This window comes from Calidris pugnax, unplaced genomic scaffold (assembly GCF_001431845.1).
Source record: "Calidris pugnax isolate Ruff unplaced genomic scaffold, ASM143184v1 scaffold4, whole genome shotgun sequence".
NCBI lineage: Eukaryota > Metazoa > Chordata > Aves > Charadriiformes > Scolopacidae > Calidris > Calidris pugnax.
Genome location: NW_015090781.1, coordinates 104,451 through 122,815, shown reverse-complemented (window position 1 = coordinate 122,815; position 18,365 = coordinate 104,451).

Sequence of the window (18,365 nt, the reverse complement as noted above, 5' to 3'; positions counted from 1 at the left end):
GCTAATTACCTGTGAGAAGAGACCAGCACCGACCTCTCTACAATGTTCCTTCAAGTAGTTGTAGAGAGTGATGGTCACCCCTCATTCTCCTCTTCCTCAAACTAAACTAATTCTAGTTTTTCCTAAGGATGTGCACGTTTCACGTTTGTAACAATGCTATGTGATTATGGCTAGAGCTCCAAAAATTAATTAGACTTCATACAATTTAATTCCTCTAGTTAGAAAATGAAATTCTGAGGTCTCTGTTGCTTGCACGCATCCATTTAGGAATGAACTGATTGTGAAAACCCTTCTAGAGGGCCTAGAGACAGAGGGAGAGCAAGCTTTATTCTGTCCCACTAAGGAACAAGGGCCATGCTCAAGTGTAATGGTGGTGTGCATGTTACATAGATACTTTAATCTGGAAAGTTTTGTGCTCACCCAGTGGGCAGCAGAAGTCAAGCTTGTCTAGACTGCATCCTTGAAATCTCAGATTTTTATATTTTTTACTGTAATTACAGAATAGGAACTACCCATGACCTTTATGAATCTCTAACAACTACAAGGACTGCCAGCTACTTTTCACTCAATATTGCAGTAGAAGTCTCAACCTCAAATGTTCTGATTTTTTTGTTCTGACAAAGGAAAGCATTTGCTACTAAGCATTAAAACAAAAACCAACTTATAACTAAATAATTAAACAGCAACTATAGAGAAAGTAGCTCCAGATTTTAAGAATTCTCAGTGCAATCAAGGATGTGGGCTTCTGCAGCTGGTCCTACCAAGGAAAGATGGGAGACTTAAGGAAGACTTACAGGTATTAAAACTGCAAACATAAGATTCACTATATTATGTCCATATTCATCAGCACAAGTCAGTTAAATTGTTATCACACCTATTAGCTGGTATATGCATTTTAAAGCTGCTTGGAAATAGTACTTGCTTTTCTTTGAACATTTGAATTTACTCTCCTGAAACAGCAAGATAGAACAACTCATTCAAGCTCTCTTTAAAAAAAAAAGCATACATTTTTCATATTCTAGGAATAATTTAAAAGACCACTCTATATATTCTGTAGGAATTTTATCATGCTAATCAGTCATGAATTACTAGGAGATTTACAGCCATTAGAATGCCAATTTATAGCTTATTCTGCAGGTAATGTATACTTAGAATCTTCCTACAGAAAAGATTAACAACTTAACACGCTGGCATATTTCTTGTGGTCCTCAAATATGTGTTATGGCTTCATTCCTTATCTGGATCACTGTTACAGGTCCCTTCCAACTGAAATCTATTATCTTATTCCATGAGAGGTAAGCAAAAGTAACTTTGTTTTAAAATATTATAATTTAACTAAATGATACTTATTCATGATTGACCAGAGAAACTAAGTAGACCCACACAAACAAAGCATTCTTTAGATATGGATGAAAATACACATGAAGAGAAAATTCTTTGCTGGGAATTTCTGAAAAATTCCAGTGCCAGTTTGATAATACAGCTTCGGTTACTAACTGCAAAGGCATGTATAGCATCTGGATATAGTATCTGGTAATGGGGGGGGGGTGGAGGGGAATATTACAGCTGTAATTGCAATTTGGGAAGGTTATTTAAGAAAAATAAATTGTTGCATATCCTTATCAATAACTACTCTCTAGTTAATCTATAAAAGATGCTCTACTCTATGTGCAATGCTTGTACTTTAAATGAAGCATTTTACAATTACCCTTTATGGACTCAATCACTTTATCTAGTAACCAAGCTCTTGTCCAGCATTATTTTCTTCTTAAACACCTTCAAGTATCTTAACTATCTATATCTTATTTAAGAAAACAAAGATAGATATGTAAAGCATTTCTTAGAAATTTTCAGAAAATTAAAACAGACGATTGAATAGAACTGAAAATTATTGTATGTGCTCCGCACATTTGCACAGTTAGACTGGGGCAGTTCCAACACTCAAGATTGTCAGACTGGGTACTTTTAAAAATTTACCCTCCTTTCAGTTTGATCTCCACAGCAGGAGAGAAGGGCAGAATTTGAATCTGCCTTTTGTCAGCAGGATGTTGTGAAATATTTTGCCAAATGGTGTTATGCGTTAGCCTTTTCTATAGAGGTCATATGCACATTTGCATTTCAACTTATCAACTATGTTACCTAGAGAAGAGTTTTCTAGTTGTTTTGTTTGTTTTTAAAAGTGACAACACTAATATTTTGCCAAGTGTTGCAGTATGTTTAGATGCATAGATTTTGCAGGAGGGTAAATGACACTCCAGATGGTATTGCTGCAGGTGTCCAGATATCGAGAAATTCTTTAAAAATGCCACAGAGACTGAGTTTCCAGGGAAAGTGCCTGTATTTTGGAGCGTGGTTCTATGCCTCTGGCCTTGCATTTTATTTCAGTGCTCATATCTTCTCTTGGTGCTTGTTCACTGGGGCACAATAAGGACAATCTCTAAGGATTTAGATATTCCATACCATCCTAGCAGAGATTAAGAATACAAAGAAGACTATTTTAATTGACAGATGAAGGAATGGGTGTGCAGCCATGCATCCAAAAGATGACATCTGAATGACAGATGTGAAAGTAGGATAAGATCCTACTGGGAAACAAGTTCTCTACTAGTATAAAAGTCCCTGGCATGATTCTGTACCTGGGTTCACATTATGTGTGCTAAAGGGATGCTCCCTTAATGTGGATATGATTGTAAGTCTGTTTTGTGGATCTCCTGGAAACTCTCTGAAGACTTAGAAAGCTACTTGGTAAAAAGGTAGCAAGCATGCAGCACTACACCTAGGAGACCACAAAGGCCAAGATACATCAAGAATTTCTTCCACTTCCTCAATCAACTAGCTTGTGACAAAAGTAGCTTGGAAGCACTTCCATCACCACTTTCTTTTTGACAGTGCTGCCTAGTTGGTTTCCATAAGCCATTCCCTGTTTATATATCCTTGTTTATACTTATGTTAGTACATAAATTGGCTTGTATTTAACAGGAAACCATTCTATTTCCCTGATTTATCTCCACATTCTTATATTCTCCTCATTGTCGGAGCAGTCAACATTCTGGAGGGGATAAAAATGTATCGAAGTGGTTGTAACATACCCCCTTGCAATACAGCCCCATTAAGAGATTCCAAAAATTTTCCAGAGCTAGTACAAATGCCATTTTTTTCCCCCTATAGTGACACAAAATAGGTATCCGAAATCACACACACTTCCAGCGGAAGGGAAAGTAAAACCACTATTTAGCTTTCTTACACACTCGCAGTGAGACTATAAACATAGGGCTGAAGCTGCGCTTCCCAGCAGCTTTTTTACAAATCGTTCTCTTTCCTTTGAAGAAGGTGCAGGACAACTCTGAATAGATCAAAGTCTTTCATATGTCAAAAGAATAATTACAGCACAAATTACAGCTGTCTCATAAATACTACTGTATGTTGAACAAACAGGATTAAAGGCATCAACTTCCATAAGTATTTTATTTTACCTCACATACAATTGCAGTGACTGCACCAACAAACTGAAAAAAAAACTGGTATTGCCTATAGAAGAATCTAGTAAGAGCAAACAGCAGAGGGTTACAAAATACCAGAACACAGAGTAAAAGTGGTGTGCTTAGACATCTCTCCATTATTTCAAAAAAGAAAAACAAGGAACATTTATCAGAACTGAATGGCAATGTACTTACAAAATGAACAGAACAAATTATCACAGCTTTCAACGAGGGCAAGAGCTTAGCAGGATTTTCAAGAGATTAAGCATTTATGTAGCTAATGAAATCATTCAGGATTTAAGCCAAAAACTAATGGAGGTAAGGAAGAAATATCTCTTAATGGAAATTAGTCAATAAGTGTCCATGACAGGATTTCTTGCACCTTCCACTTAGACAATCTGACTAAATGCAGAAAGCAGAGGATTTTCCTAGACTTGATACAGTAAAGCAGTTATTTACAATAAATTTTTGTGGTAGTTAGAATTATGTTTGATTCTTCTAAGCAATTCATATGCTGTATGCTTTTCTTAGACACAGAAGTAAAAATGTGCATTTATTGAGTTGCTTCTAAAACAGACATTCCCAAAAGCACCCATGCTTTTTTCTCCAAAGTACAGAAAATAATGACACAAGAGTACTGCATGCTGTTCTTGTTTCCCACAGCCAAACTGATGCAATACTATATGCAAAAGTGTAAGGAATAAATTGTGTACCAGAAATTCTGTCCCCTCTCTGCAATACTGTTTTGCTCCTAGATTTAAAAAAAAAACCACAAACCACCACATATATTTTTAAGAGAATCCCTTTCTTCCTCTGCCCCACACACTTCATCTAGAGCTCTTTGAGGAAAGAATTGCCAGGATTTGCATAATTCAGCTTGAAAACTCTCCTGGAACTGTATTATTTTATGCTTATTTCCATACATAGGTTTAACTAGCATAGCAAATAATATATTTAGCTGGCAATTAAAGATCTTACTTTTTTTTCCTCTCTCTAAAGCAAATAATTATTTTGCAAGAATTTAAATGAACTTAAAAAAGATTGTTCCAGTAATTTCCCATGTCATTGACATTTATTATTTATTACGCATTTTTTACTTCTGATGTGATCTGAAGATCATCATTTTCATTGTGTGTTTGATCCATAAAGTATTAGAGACACAAATCAAGAAAAAAGGCACTATGAAAATTAAAATATATGTAAATAAATTATGCACCTAATAAATAGTAGTGAATGAGCCACAATCCACACTATTATAAACTATCTATAGGTATTATGATAAAAAATACACTCCACTGGGTTAGCTTCCATAGCCACTTCCATAGAAAGCTATCAATTAGACTTTAAAATTGTGAATCAAAGACTAATTTCACAAGTTCTGGGTTTTTTACTGGATGCTAAAAAATAAACTCATACTTACTTTAGTGAGGATAAACATCCAATAGCTCTTGTGGCAGATTCAGTGTCTTTAATACAGTTCATTACTAAAACTCTTCTTCCTCCATTGTTAAAACCACAAGTTATTATTTCTTCTGTTTGGAAATTGTGCTTTACGTGTCTTTTAAAAATACATGCTCTTTGAAGAACGGTTTCTTTTTAGTGTCTTATAAATTAGAACATACAAATTACTTCTTATTTTTAACTTCAAAGACTCGCTACAGAGGGAAATCATGTAGGTTAATAATATTGTGTGCTCCAAAGCATTAATCCATCCTATTTTGCAATTTTTAATGAATAAGCATACCTAGTAAACAGACATTCAATTTAAATTATTTTGAACTATTTTCAGTGGATGCTGGTGATGTTTGCTTGTTGCAATGATGGTTAAAAATTGTATTATCTATAATTCTGTCCATCACACACTTCTGTAGGAAATAAATGCCTTATTCAAGGTGTATCCAAGTAAAACTTGTGGAACAGACACATGAAATGCACGACAATTATGTATTTTTGCTCACAGGTCTGTGTTACATAAAATCACTTTACAACAGTAGAAGAGATGGTATTTTAAGTATTAAATCCATTCAATTCTACCACTGAAATAAAAGGAAATAATAATTTTTTATATCTTCCACAAAAGATTCTACTAAATTTGGGAAAAGGACACCAACACTTGAAGAGAAGAACAGTAGTGAACTTCTCTCAGGACATATCCTGTGACAAATTCTCTTGGGAAACGGTCTTTTTCTAGTCTGAGAAGTGGAAGAGAAATCTTGGAATGATGCACCTAAACATTAAAATCTAAGGAACTTATAAATTGACATTGACTTGGCAGTGTTAGATTTACAGTTGGAATCAATCATCTTAAGGGTCTTTTCCAACCTAAATGAATCTGATTCTATTCTATGATGTTAAACCTCCAGTATTCTGCAAATTGCTTTCCATGATCCTATTCAAATTGACAAAGGTAATTTAAATAAAAGGAATCTGTAAAACAGCCAATTAAAAGTTTTGTTGCAAACACAGCTATATTCTAAATGCCTCTTAATTCACTCATTTCTCCTAGACATCCTACCACGTATGTTCTCGTAATAGGCATCAGCTATGGCTGAAAGCGGAATCTGGAGCTTGAACAGAATAATCCAAATATTGTGACTGAGCTTTCTATTCTTCTCTGAACTATTTGTGTTGCTTAAACTTCATTTCAGCTCCTCCTTCAGGCCTTCATGCTCTCCTCATCATGAGGGAAGCATGCCCCCACTTTTCTCTGAAGTCACAAAACCAACAAGTGAAGTGAAGGTTTGGGGAAAGGCCATTCTGGCCTTACGGTAGCAAAGTGAGGGGCTGTCTTCATATCAGCTCCAAGATGTACAGAGACACAATGAGTACTCACAAACAGTAATACCCACTGCAGCTGCTGTTACAATATGTACTACTGGACACTGTAGAACATCATCCCTCTGAAAATTTGAGAATCACCTTCCTTTTATAACAACCAAACCTCCTAGAGAGTTTTGTGAATACCATGGGAATATCTTATATTTAGTTTTATATTACTTTCAATATAAGCTGGAACAGAATTGTAACTGATCCAACCCAGTTCCTTCTTATATGAGTGACCACTGCAACGCTTACAACATATCCTATCAAAATGCAAAGATTATGTAATTCAGAACACAAAGCTAAAAATAGTTGTTGGCAAATTGAACAAGTAACAACTAACCATATTGAAGGTGCATATACCAGAACTGCCGCCTCATATGCTAGCTTGGCTCTAGCTGGTTTTCTTAACTCAAGATGCAGCATAGTGTGGATGCAGTCATATAATTTCCAAAGCCTGTGGAAGTCAGGTACATCACTTCCATCCAGCATTGCACTTTGAACTGATAAGCACTGCTTGATACAAGGCGGTGCTCTGCAGATTGAAGACAAGAGTCCCAAGCTCAGAGTTCACCTTTTCAAACTGATAAAAAAGAGTCCTCTATCAAAATAAACCCCACAGAACAGCAAAATAACTATCCCAAATTATAGTTGCAGTGTCCTAGAGGAACTCTTGTATCAGATGAAGGGTCCTCACAGTGTAGTGAACACCCTCGCATTTCACCAGCTCTCAGTCGTCCCTGATCATCACGGAAAGAGAAGCTATCTACTTTGCATCAAAACATCTGAAAAGTTCCCCAATGGCAGATTTTTAACTAACTAGAGAACAGTAATATGGCAATATAGGAAAAGGTTCTGTCAAGACAGAAGTTTTGACAAGGGGTCTAGAGCTCAAAGGAAAGAAAGAAGATCAAAACTTTATAATATTCAAGACAGACATGTCAGGTTCTGGTTACACAGGTAAAGCAACACTTCTATTCATTATGATACTAGAGTTTTTCTGCCACTTATACCTTTCAGTTCCCTCTTTTACCCGGCAGTTTACTCATAAGATGCTCGAGAAATGAATAGGCAACTCAGCTAGCTGCTTATGGCATCTGAACATACAGTTTGAAATTTCTAGAATTTTAAAAGTCTACAGCTCTTCAAGTAAACATCCAATGAACAGCAAAGTGCACAGCTGCCACTAATAGCGCAGCACATATGTTGATAGGTACGCTTACAAGGAAGGTCTAAAATAATTTTATAATGTCTATAATGGTAATAACTGGATGTAGTTACTCAAAAAATGCCTGCTCTGAGAGGAGGGTTGGACTAGATGTTCTCCAGAGATCCCTTCCAACCTCCTATCATTCTGTGATTCTGTGAAATTATTTTTCAAAAGGTCACCATGCCATTCAAGGTTTTTTATTGATTGATATACCTCATATTGTGAACACATTTTATCCGCTATGTCAGTTGTTTATACCTCATTATCAATATTTGTGTCAGTTGTTTCTACCAATCATTATCACAGGCTTTATTTCCATATACATTCACTGTATGACTCAGGAATCCACACAATTTTTTTCTGACCCTAAGGGCAACAATAAAGAAAAACACTGGCAAGAAACTCTACAGAAAATCTCCATAAAACTGGACCTCAAAAGATAATAGCTCCCAAAATACACCCATGTTCTGCATTAAAGGGTTTAAGAACCAAGAATTTCATTGCTAATCTTGGTATAAAGATTATATGCTGTGCTGTGAAAATATTTATTACCAAAAAGAAGTTAATAGAGCACTTGCTGGTGAAGGCAACAGAATCCTTGAATACCTCAGCCTTCTCATGCTCTGGGTAACCACATGCCCTGTTTCCTTCTAGAGAGGGCCCACGTTTTCCCTAGTCTTCCTTTTAACACTGACATACCTGTAGAAGCTTTTCTTGTTGCCCTTGACATCCCTGGCCAGATTTAACTCTACCAGGGCTTTAGCTTTCCTAATCTGGCTGCTCAGACAATTTCTCTGTACTCCTCCTAGGCTACCTGTCCTTGCTTGCACCCTATCTAGTCTTCCTTTTTGTGTCTGAGTTTGTCCAAGAGTCCCTTGGCCCTGTTTCCTTCTAGAGAGGGCCCACGTTTTCCCTAGTCTTCCTTTTAACACTGACATACCTGTAGAAGCTTTTCTTGTTGCCCTTGACATCCCTGGCCAGATTTAACTCTACCAGGGCTTTAGCTTTCCTAATCTGGCTGCTCAGACAATTTCTCTGTACTCCTCCTAGGCTACCTGTCCTTGCTTGCACCCTATCTAGTCTTCCTTTTTGTGTCTGAGTTTGTCCAAGAGTCCCTTGTTCATCCATGCAGGCCTCCTAGCATTTTTGTCTGACTTTTGTTGGGCTGCATCATTCCTGAGCTTGGAGGAGGTGATCCTTGGAGGTGATCCTTGAGTATTAACCAGCTTTCTTGGGCCTCTCTTCCCTCCAGAGCTTTATCCCATGGTACTCTACAAAGCAGATCCATGAGGAGGCCAAAGTCTGCTCTCCTGAAGTCCAGGGTAGTTAAGTTGTGTCCCTGATTAAGTTGATTTCATGGCTGGAGTGGCTGGAATTTCTTTGTGCTGCACTCCGGGTGTTCTACTGCTGACCTGTGATCCTTCTCCAGTCTCTGGGCATCTACTGTTGGCACTGGCATCAAGCTGGTAGAAATGAGATGGATTGAGGTTCTCCTCCCCCTACAACTCTAGTTTGAAATCCTCTTCATGATCTTGGCAAGCCTATGACCGAAGATGCTCTTCCCCTTCTGTGACAGATGGACCCCATCAGCCCCCAGTAGACCTGGTTTCTCAAGCGAGTCCCATGGTCTAAGTAGCCAAATCCCTGAGGGGGGGGGGGGGGGGGGGGGGGAAATCCCTATAACTCACGAATACTTAAGAACATGTAGAGGTCAGTATTGGCAGACTGTCAGATCCAAGTTCAGAGAGGATTTCTTTTTTTTTTTGTTAGAAAAAAGACATATCCTTTAGTGTCTCCTTTCAGGATAAAGGGAGTGGTGTTCAGAACCCAATCCAGACTTCACCTGCTTCTTTCAAGCCACTGCCTACTATACTGTAACAAAACTTACTACAGAAATGGTACAGTCATAGACTTGAGCACTTCTGCTACAAAGCATGTTATTTCACTTCCAATAATTTTCTTAAAAACTTTAAGAAAAAAACCTAGCAATCGTCACAATCCTTACAGGTCTTTGTAGAATCCCTAGGGGAAAAATCAGAGCCTTAACAACACTGACTACTACAGAACTCTACGAGGCAAGGGAAACAACTTGGACTGAAACCTGTTATAAAAATCTTGAAACAACTTCTCATAGATGGCAGCTTTCATAAAAACATTGTGCCGGAGGAGATCCACAGGTTTAAGTACAATACCTTTACCTTACTATCATAAGCAAATATGTCATATAAACCCTTTCATCAAGTTGCTCTGAAACCTTGGTCTGAAAAGGTTTAAAGCTCACAAGTTGTGTCTGTGAACTTAAACATACTCATGGGCATTTGTTCTTACACCAGTGGTGTCATCTAATTTAAATCTTCTTTCCTTTTCTGGGTTTCTCTTCCTTCTCCACTTAAATACAGCAACTATGGAAAAGTAGCACAGCTGTTCATCCCATCACATGTCTAGGAGTATGTGCTTCAATAAGAACTGCTAAAGACAGGAAGGGGAAGTTGCAGCCGCCTCAACCTCCTCAGTAAATCCTTCTCTGACCACAGCTGCTCCCAGATCTTAGTTTCTGAGCAGAAGAGTTGTCTGTTCTCACAACCAGCAACTCCCAGCATTCTCGTGCACCAGTTCTGTTTGTGGTCATTTTTCTTGAACACAGGCAACTGGAATTGTACACATTATTCCAGAAGGATTCTCAAATGGTGTCTCTCTCTTATAATGGAGAAAAAAAAAAGGGGGGGGGAGGGCTTAAGGGAGGGAAGGAAAAAAAAAAAAAAGCCTTATCTACCCATCATAACTGAAGAAACTCAGAGGATAAAAATCCTCTATGGCCTGAGCAAACAAGAGAAACCAAAGTGGATTCTGACAGACTGAGCTAAAAAAAAGGAATTTCCAAGCAAAATCCTTACATTGATACAGATTAGTGGTCTAACAATCTAACTGTTCTAACACAAGGCTGGATAACATTTAATATTCCCTTGGATTTGGTTCAGAAGTTCACAAGAAGTAAATCAAAGAAGCCTCCTCTAAAAGTATGAAGCCACCTAGTATACTAAGGCAGATGACATTAATGGAATCCTGTACTGCAAAGGATATTGCTTTCTGTACCAGGGCTATGAAGTTTAAAACTAGTTAATAGGCCTATTATTATAACATAGGCAAACACAACGAATTTCCACAACATGCCTATTAGTAATTTAATATTTCCTATGTCTCAATTTGTAGGCTTAACTTGCGGATCACAGCTAAACTCTGTCTGTTTCAATACATCCTGGCTTTTAACATCATTATCGGTAAGGGCTAAGAATTTTGGCCCACCTTGTCTGGTGACAATTTTCATAGTATCTGGGCACTTCAAAATCTTACAGGTGATTATTCCAGTAATACCTCTTAAGTTAACGAAGTACCACTAAGTCATTTCAGTAGAAAAGAGCAGAAAGACATAGCTGTAACAGCATTAGCCACTTTTACACTGGCCATACAGTTATTTGACTTCTCTTTTCAAAGTCACTGTCCAGAACAGAGTTATCTTTTGTACATATACCTCCCATTTTTTAAGCATTAATGACTTTAATGGCTGCAAATACACATTTTCATAACTGAATTATGAAAGGATCTGCGCCATTATGTATGAGTGCCATTATCCAGCAGATTTTTCTCAGCAATGATTTTAGATCACTTTCACATGACTGAGGAAAAAAAATACTGATATTTCAGATTATTGAAAAATATAATCATTTACCCTTTTAGTGACAGTTATTTTAAGGTCAAAATTTTATCTAAATCTTAATATATTTAATGTATGATTACTGATATGGTACATGATCATGTGCACTGAACTATTATCTGATACTAATCATAGAATCATAGGCTGTATGATTCTATGATTAGTATATATTAGTATTCTTAAAATTTTTAAAATATACTTAATGAAATTTATCAGAGTTTGTAATTTAAGTGATTTTTAAAAGTAAGCTTAGTATCAGTTGAACTAATCACGCTCCTGTCATTCAGTTATTGATAGAATCTCTAATGTTTTCACTTCTTGAGAGTTGATGTCAGCTACCCTAAAACCAGTAAGGTTTCTCTGAACCTTAACGAGAGGCGTATCAGGACCATGCATGGCACAGATATTCACAGTGAAAGTAAATTAGATAACTGTATCTTAAGATTGAGATTCAGATCAGTTTGGTACCCAAATGCTGAATATCTGGTCTTCTGTCACTGCACACAAGGAGCTGGAATTATTGTTCCCTCTATGCCATCTGCTATTTTCTTGCTTTGTCATGCAAATCTTCTGCAATCTACATGTTTGTTTTCTAACTTCCATCACTCTGCATAGCTTAGGACTGTAAACAAACTTTGCTTCATGTTCTTATTCACATTCTCACCAGCCACTGCAATATTCCCTAGCTCACACTCTCCAACTGCAATAGCAACAATGGGAACCAAGATTCCTGCTTTTTCTGAGCTTCAAATTCATCCACGGGAAAATACTTCCAAAGAAAATGTTTCTAGTCAATACATGTATGAACTACTTTTACTAGAAGTGATACATCTGTACTCAAAGTAATGTAAATACATGCATCTGAAACTAGAAATATTTGAAGAAGTGGTAACACTTCACAGAAGTCCATTTGCAAAGACATTGTTTCTAATCTGTAGATTCTCATGCAAATAATTGGTCGAATAAATGTACCATTTCCCACCTTCTTTAATAGGGAAAAAGTTATACTATGCTGTATGTACAGTAAAGACTTGTAAAATGAAAGGAGAATTACATGGAGAATGTCACATAAGGTTAAGCAATTTCATAAAGGATTATTTTTTATTTTAAATAAGCAAAGAAAATCTGCAATCTTTTAAAACATCAGTGTTATTAGCCTTATGCATTTATAAAAAAAAGAGACTGAAAATATACATACTATCTTAAAAATTGAAACTGAAACTGATATATCCTAGATATGGTACGCTTGAATATTGTCAAAGTTATAGTATCTTATTTGCCATTTGTAGTCATCTAGAGCTTACTCTGCTTATTTCCAAATTTTCTCCTATTTTTTGTAGCACTTGGCGTTTTAACCTGGAATAAAAATCCCATGAAGTAACTGACAAGAAGATTCAACAGCACTTAAAATAACTTAAAGTACACTACACATTCCAAGTAAAATCTATTTTTTTTTTTTAATTGCAGTTCTAACTTTTTTTTTTTAAGGCTTAGTATGCATTGGGTCAGGTTTTGTTAGACCATTCACCTTGAAAAATTACTTTAAGACAATTGTAAAACAACTGAGTACAACTGTCATATAAATTTCTCAAAAAAAAAAAAAAAGGATCTGAAAGTATGTTTAAATGCAGTCATAGAAGGGCTAGATAGTACTATAAATGCACCTTTATCTGTTTTAAACTACCAAAGAGAGAGGTCTAGCTATGACAGCACAGAACTCAGTGCAGCAGATGTACTCTATTCTCCCTGCTGGCCAGTCTGGCAGACTTCCTGTGATAAGTAACTATACAAAAAGGGAAGGACTGAGTCCTTCCCACAACATTCACACAAAATTCAATACAATGTCAGGAAGTATTAGAAAAATTACCACAGTCAAGTTTTGATTTATGAATTTGAAGTATTTAAAGCTTAAACTTTCCTTTACAAAACAGGAATTCCTCTGTTCAATAATTTACAACCCACCCTGTCCAACATGACATCAAATATTCTGTGTTATTTTACTACTACTGACAAAGCACTCCGTCTCGGGGAGAAATAGACAACTGCTGGGATGATCAGTTGGTCTCAAGCACTAGCCACAAAGGTGTCCTGTCCTACCTTGATTATACACACATCCTCAAACCTGTTATATTCACAGAACCGATGCTACATGAATTGAGATGAGAAAGCACATATATATCTCCATTTTTTTAATTTAAACCAGTATTTTGTTCTGTGCTTTGACAATGAAGTTATCTGCAGTGTGTCTAAATTCTGCTTAATAATATTAAGTAACAATCCTGCTTGTATGAAGACACGCACTTAAGTCAAAGAGTAACTATCTCCACATGGGCCACTTCTGTTCATAGAATATTTCAAGTTGGAAGGGACCAATTCCCTGCTCCTCATAGGACCACCTAAAACGAAATCATGTGACTAAGAGCATCATGTTCATCATGCTTCATGGCAGCTTCCTTCTGTACATGATAATTAACATTGTGTTGACCCCCTGTTTTCCAGCCACTGTACTGACACTGTTCAGGGAGGTACAAAGCTGAGGAAATGGGGATGGGAAAGACAGCAGCATGGTTCTCTTATTTAGGGGAGTGAAAGTATTTACAGAGGTTTGAGGGCATCCCTCCTTAGCAATAAGGCCTCACACACCATCTGGAGCTAGTATTACTGCTGATAAGTGAATATGAGGAAATTAAATTCAGAAACCTCTACCTTAAACCATGGGAATCACCACCAAGTTTAATGGGACTATTCAATGTAAGCATGTAAAAATAAAAATAAATAGAACTCTAGCTGACTGGTTAAGTTTTGCTGCACAATAGCAAGAAATATGTAAATAAGTATTCTTATTGCACTTCCTTTAAGTTCTGATTTATAAGTTCTTCAATTTGTCATCTACCAACATACTCAATGTCTTCAGTAAATTATGAAAAACAAATCAGGAAAAGCTTTCAGTGTTTTAAATAAAATGTAAATGCCATATAATTTTTTCCTACACTTTAATGGTTTGACCATATGCTGTCACTTTTTTTTTTAGTGAATATAAATATTAATAAACTAAAATGCCCACTGATATTTGAGATTTAATATTTATTGTTAATTTCCAAATGGATTATTTTCTCATGCAAAAATCAGGAGTGTAAATTAGTCACGGGCTAGTTCCTAGCCTATGATTCTTGACAACTGAAGGCACTTTTAGTGAAGAGTCCCAACCATGCCATTTGCTCCCTCTTGTGATTACAGCTCAAATCTGTGTTTCAGAGATGACTGCAAAGCCTATTACTCGGGGAGGCTGAAGGGATGGGGTAGGGTGTGTCTCAATTGAGACTAGTACTTTATACAATGAAAATAAAATGCTTGAAGAACCTATTCCATTTAAACCAGTACTTAACATTAAATTAATCAGGAATACTAGATAGTTTCCCACTGTATCATTGGAAAGAAAACAGAGCTATTGTTCAGGGGACTGTTTCAAATTTTTTTCCAAATGCCAAAGTCACCTTTTCAAGATACTCAGTTTACAGTATGGCTTAACTGTGACTACTTCATATTCCTTCAACCTAACAATACAATCAAACTGCATACAAACATCCCTCAAAAAGATACAAATATTTCTTTGAAAAAATCCAAGCCAAATCACTGGATGCAAGTTTTCCCTTTTCAAAGGGGACCCCGCTCCCATCAGCTGCACTGATGCAAATTCACACTACTTCCATTCAAAAACAAGAGCTACTACAGATTTATCCTAGCATTGCTATTAACAGACTTTCGTACTTTTAAATTTTCATTTATATACCCCAAAACTCTTCTTTGATTAAAAAGAATAAAGACTCCACAACTTCAAAGAATGATTCAATTAAACATGTAAGTGCCCATCTGATGTTTAGTAACTATATAGGAGATTTAAAAAGTGAAGTTATGCTAAAAGTATTATGGAAAAATGAACAAGTATGAACTATCAGTTTGTATTGGAAGCCAAGAGGAATGATCCGATATGAAAAGCATCAGAAATGATATATGGAAAGCATATTTGGAAGTTTCGTAAATGAGGCATCTCAAAAATGCTGTATGAAAACACTTACTCTAGGGCAAGAGTGAAGAAAGTTTTTGAGGAAATAAGATACAACAGAGCAAAGAAGAACAAACTCAAAATATTTGCTTAAAATATTTAATGTACATGATCCATGTTAAATGATACAGTACCAAGTAGATGTCAAAACATATTAATAAACAAATTATGAGGACCAACATTATTACAGCAGCTGTTTCACTGCAAATCACGGTTTAAATTTTCAGAACAAGCTTTTAATACCAACAACCCTTCTGGCTGCCATCCACTGATGACAACTCAAGAGTAGTGTGCAGGAGTACATGGGAATAATCAAACAAACCAAACAGCATCACATAATGAAATTTCAAGGACATTAAAAAGAAAAATTAATTGGTTTAAGGAAGATGATTAGCTGTTTTTTAAATCTGCATTACTTGCATATCCTTGACTAAGAAGATGATCAATTTTGAAACATCTAGTTAGAAAAAGAAGTTGGCATGAGCTCTAGCTGTGAAGGAAAGAATCCATTTAATCCATGCTGCTACCATATCTGACACTACACTCAAGTGACAGCGAAGAAAAAGATCAGTTTTGGGAATGTGTCATAATTTCCGAGTACATTTTGTGCTACTACCAGAAAAATGCATCCAAATAGGGTTGAATGCTAATGAGAACTTGACTTGAACCTAGAGAGCCCCTTGCGACCTACAGATGAAAAGGCTTTCTGCACAGACCCAATAAAGAAAATATAACATCTCACAAAACCCTGTATAGGTGACAGAACAAAACTGATGAAAATGTTAAATTCTGGCAGAACTAAAGCAATGCATATTTTTCAAGGCACATACACTCATACAAGATACTTTTTAATAACAAACTGCTAAAGCTGCTCTATGCAAGAAATGTACATTACACCTACAAAAGGTAACGTGAAAAAGCACTCACTGTAAAAAATTAACTGGAAGTTAAAAACCAAAATCAAGCTGCAGATAAAATTCCATGTAAATGTAAAGGAAAAAAAGCAGGTATAATCTTTTGGCTGTAGAAACAGTAACAACGTCAGAGCACATCTATATAGTACTGACCTAGCCAAAACTAACGCAACTTAAGGGTCCGTATTTTAAAACATGACAGAGGAAAACAAGAAACAACAGAGTAAAAAGCTGCAAAATAATTTGAGAAGGCTAAAAAAGTTTTTTATAGAGGGATCTGACAACTGTAATAAATTATGTGGTACTGAAATCATATTTCAATCTTCTTAAGCACAGTGAAAGAACTTAACATGCCCACAATGACTACTCTTGTAGAGAAAGAGAAATAAGAACCAGGAAACTGAATAAAAACTATAAGTAGAATATGTTAGTGATTAAATATGGGCATAAACTAAGACAAGGAAGTGGATTCTCCATCCCCAGAGAAATGCAAATGGAGCAGGATGGTTACTTGTATTCTAACTTTTAATATAGATGTAAATCAAATAAATTGAGCAAGCTGAGATATAAAAGGAATCATGCTCAAAAATAACAGCCCAGCCTGCCCCTCCCCCCCTTGCAGGCACCTATGAAACAAACCTAAACATAATTCAACACAACAGAATTTAGCAACCACTTCTCCAGGTTCAGACAGTAATTAAAGCTGTTCAAGTTCAGACTAAAAATATTCTTCTTGTTGTCCAAAATAATGACATTTTATAAATTTCCAAACAGACAAAATTGTATTACTATAATCCAAATACAACTCAAATTTAGTATTAACAATTAAACAAAGCCTGCTTACAACAAGAATCCAAAGACCTTCACTTTGAAGAAAAAGTTACTTTAAAAGGGTCCACAAATATTTACTTCCAAATTATAACTTTTAAAACTTCAGTTCCTCGAGGATAATTCTGCTCTTTCTTGAGAAAACAGCAGTATTATTAATTGTTTTAGTAAACTAGACTTAAAGCCAATTTTAAATTACAAGACAACTACCAGATCATTTTTTTTTCTCTAAATGTGTTAAAACTGTGTAACTACTACAGATCATCACTAGTTATTTGTACTGCTAATGCAAATGTTGTCTTTCATACTGATGCATAGTAAGGTATTCCAAAACTACACACAGGAATTACAGCATTTTAATTACCTGAGAATTGACAATGATGAAGTATTTTTGCCTTTAAATACAGGGACATTTGGTTATACTTACTACATTAAAAAGTAACATTAACAAAGCACTTTTTTTAAGTCTCCTAAAGATTTCTTTTCCCCACTACTCTTTCTTCTTTCTGGCTAATTAAAAATAATGTTGCAGAGATGGATTATGTGCTTACTGTTGTGTGCTTACTACGTGCTGATGTTACTGAATAACATCACTAGTATGAGATTACAATAAAGCACAAGGTGACAGCTCAGAAGTCCCCCAAATCAATCAGTGCCTTGACATCCTACTTCAACTGTGCAGCTGAGAAGTTCCAATTACTGTCTTTGCTTTTCCTTGTCGCACTACCCGGCTGAATGACTGCTAATCACCTGTTTGCCTGCTTTTAAAGGCCAGCCTGGAAATGAAAACTAATACCACAGACTACACATTAAAGTAAGCAAGCTAGCACTGGCTCACCGGTTACCTCTCCTTCTCTCCCTGTCTGCCTTCCATTCTAAAAACGAGAGGCCACGGCTTCTCATCTATCCACTTGTCAACACAATACTGCTGCACGCCAGGAGCGGCAGGCAGGGCGGCGGACAGCAATCTACAGTAAAAGAAAAAGAAACCAAAAACCAAAGCAAAGCAAACAGAGCGAGAAAGCATCGAAAGCGGCCTCGAGTAGCTTGGCGTCTCTTCCGAGAGGAAAGGCGCATCCGGGGCCGTAGTGCGTCTCTCAGTGTAAGACGAGGATCCTTCCCGACCCACACGCTTCTCCCTCGGAGTCCTCAGGCCTCCACAGCTCCGCGGAGCTTCCGCTAAGGGCTCAGCGGCGGCTCCGCCAAGCCCCAACTCCCGGGCCGCCCCTGACACAAAACCTCCCCATCAAAAAAAAAATGCCCACAGCCATCTCTTTCCACCCGTGAGCCGGAGGGCCCCTCACGAGCCCACCGCCCCAGCACCGCTCCGCCAGAGGCA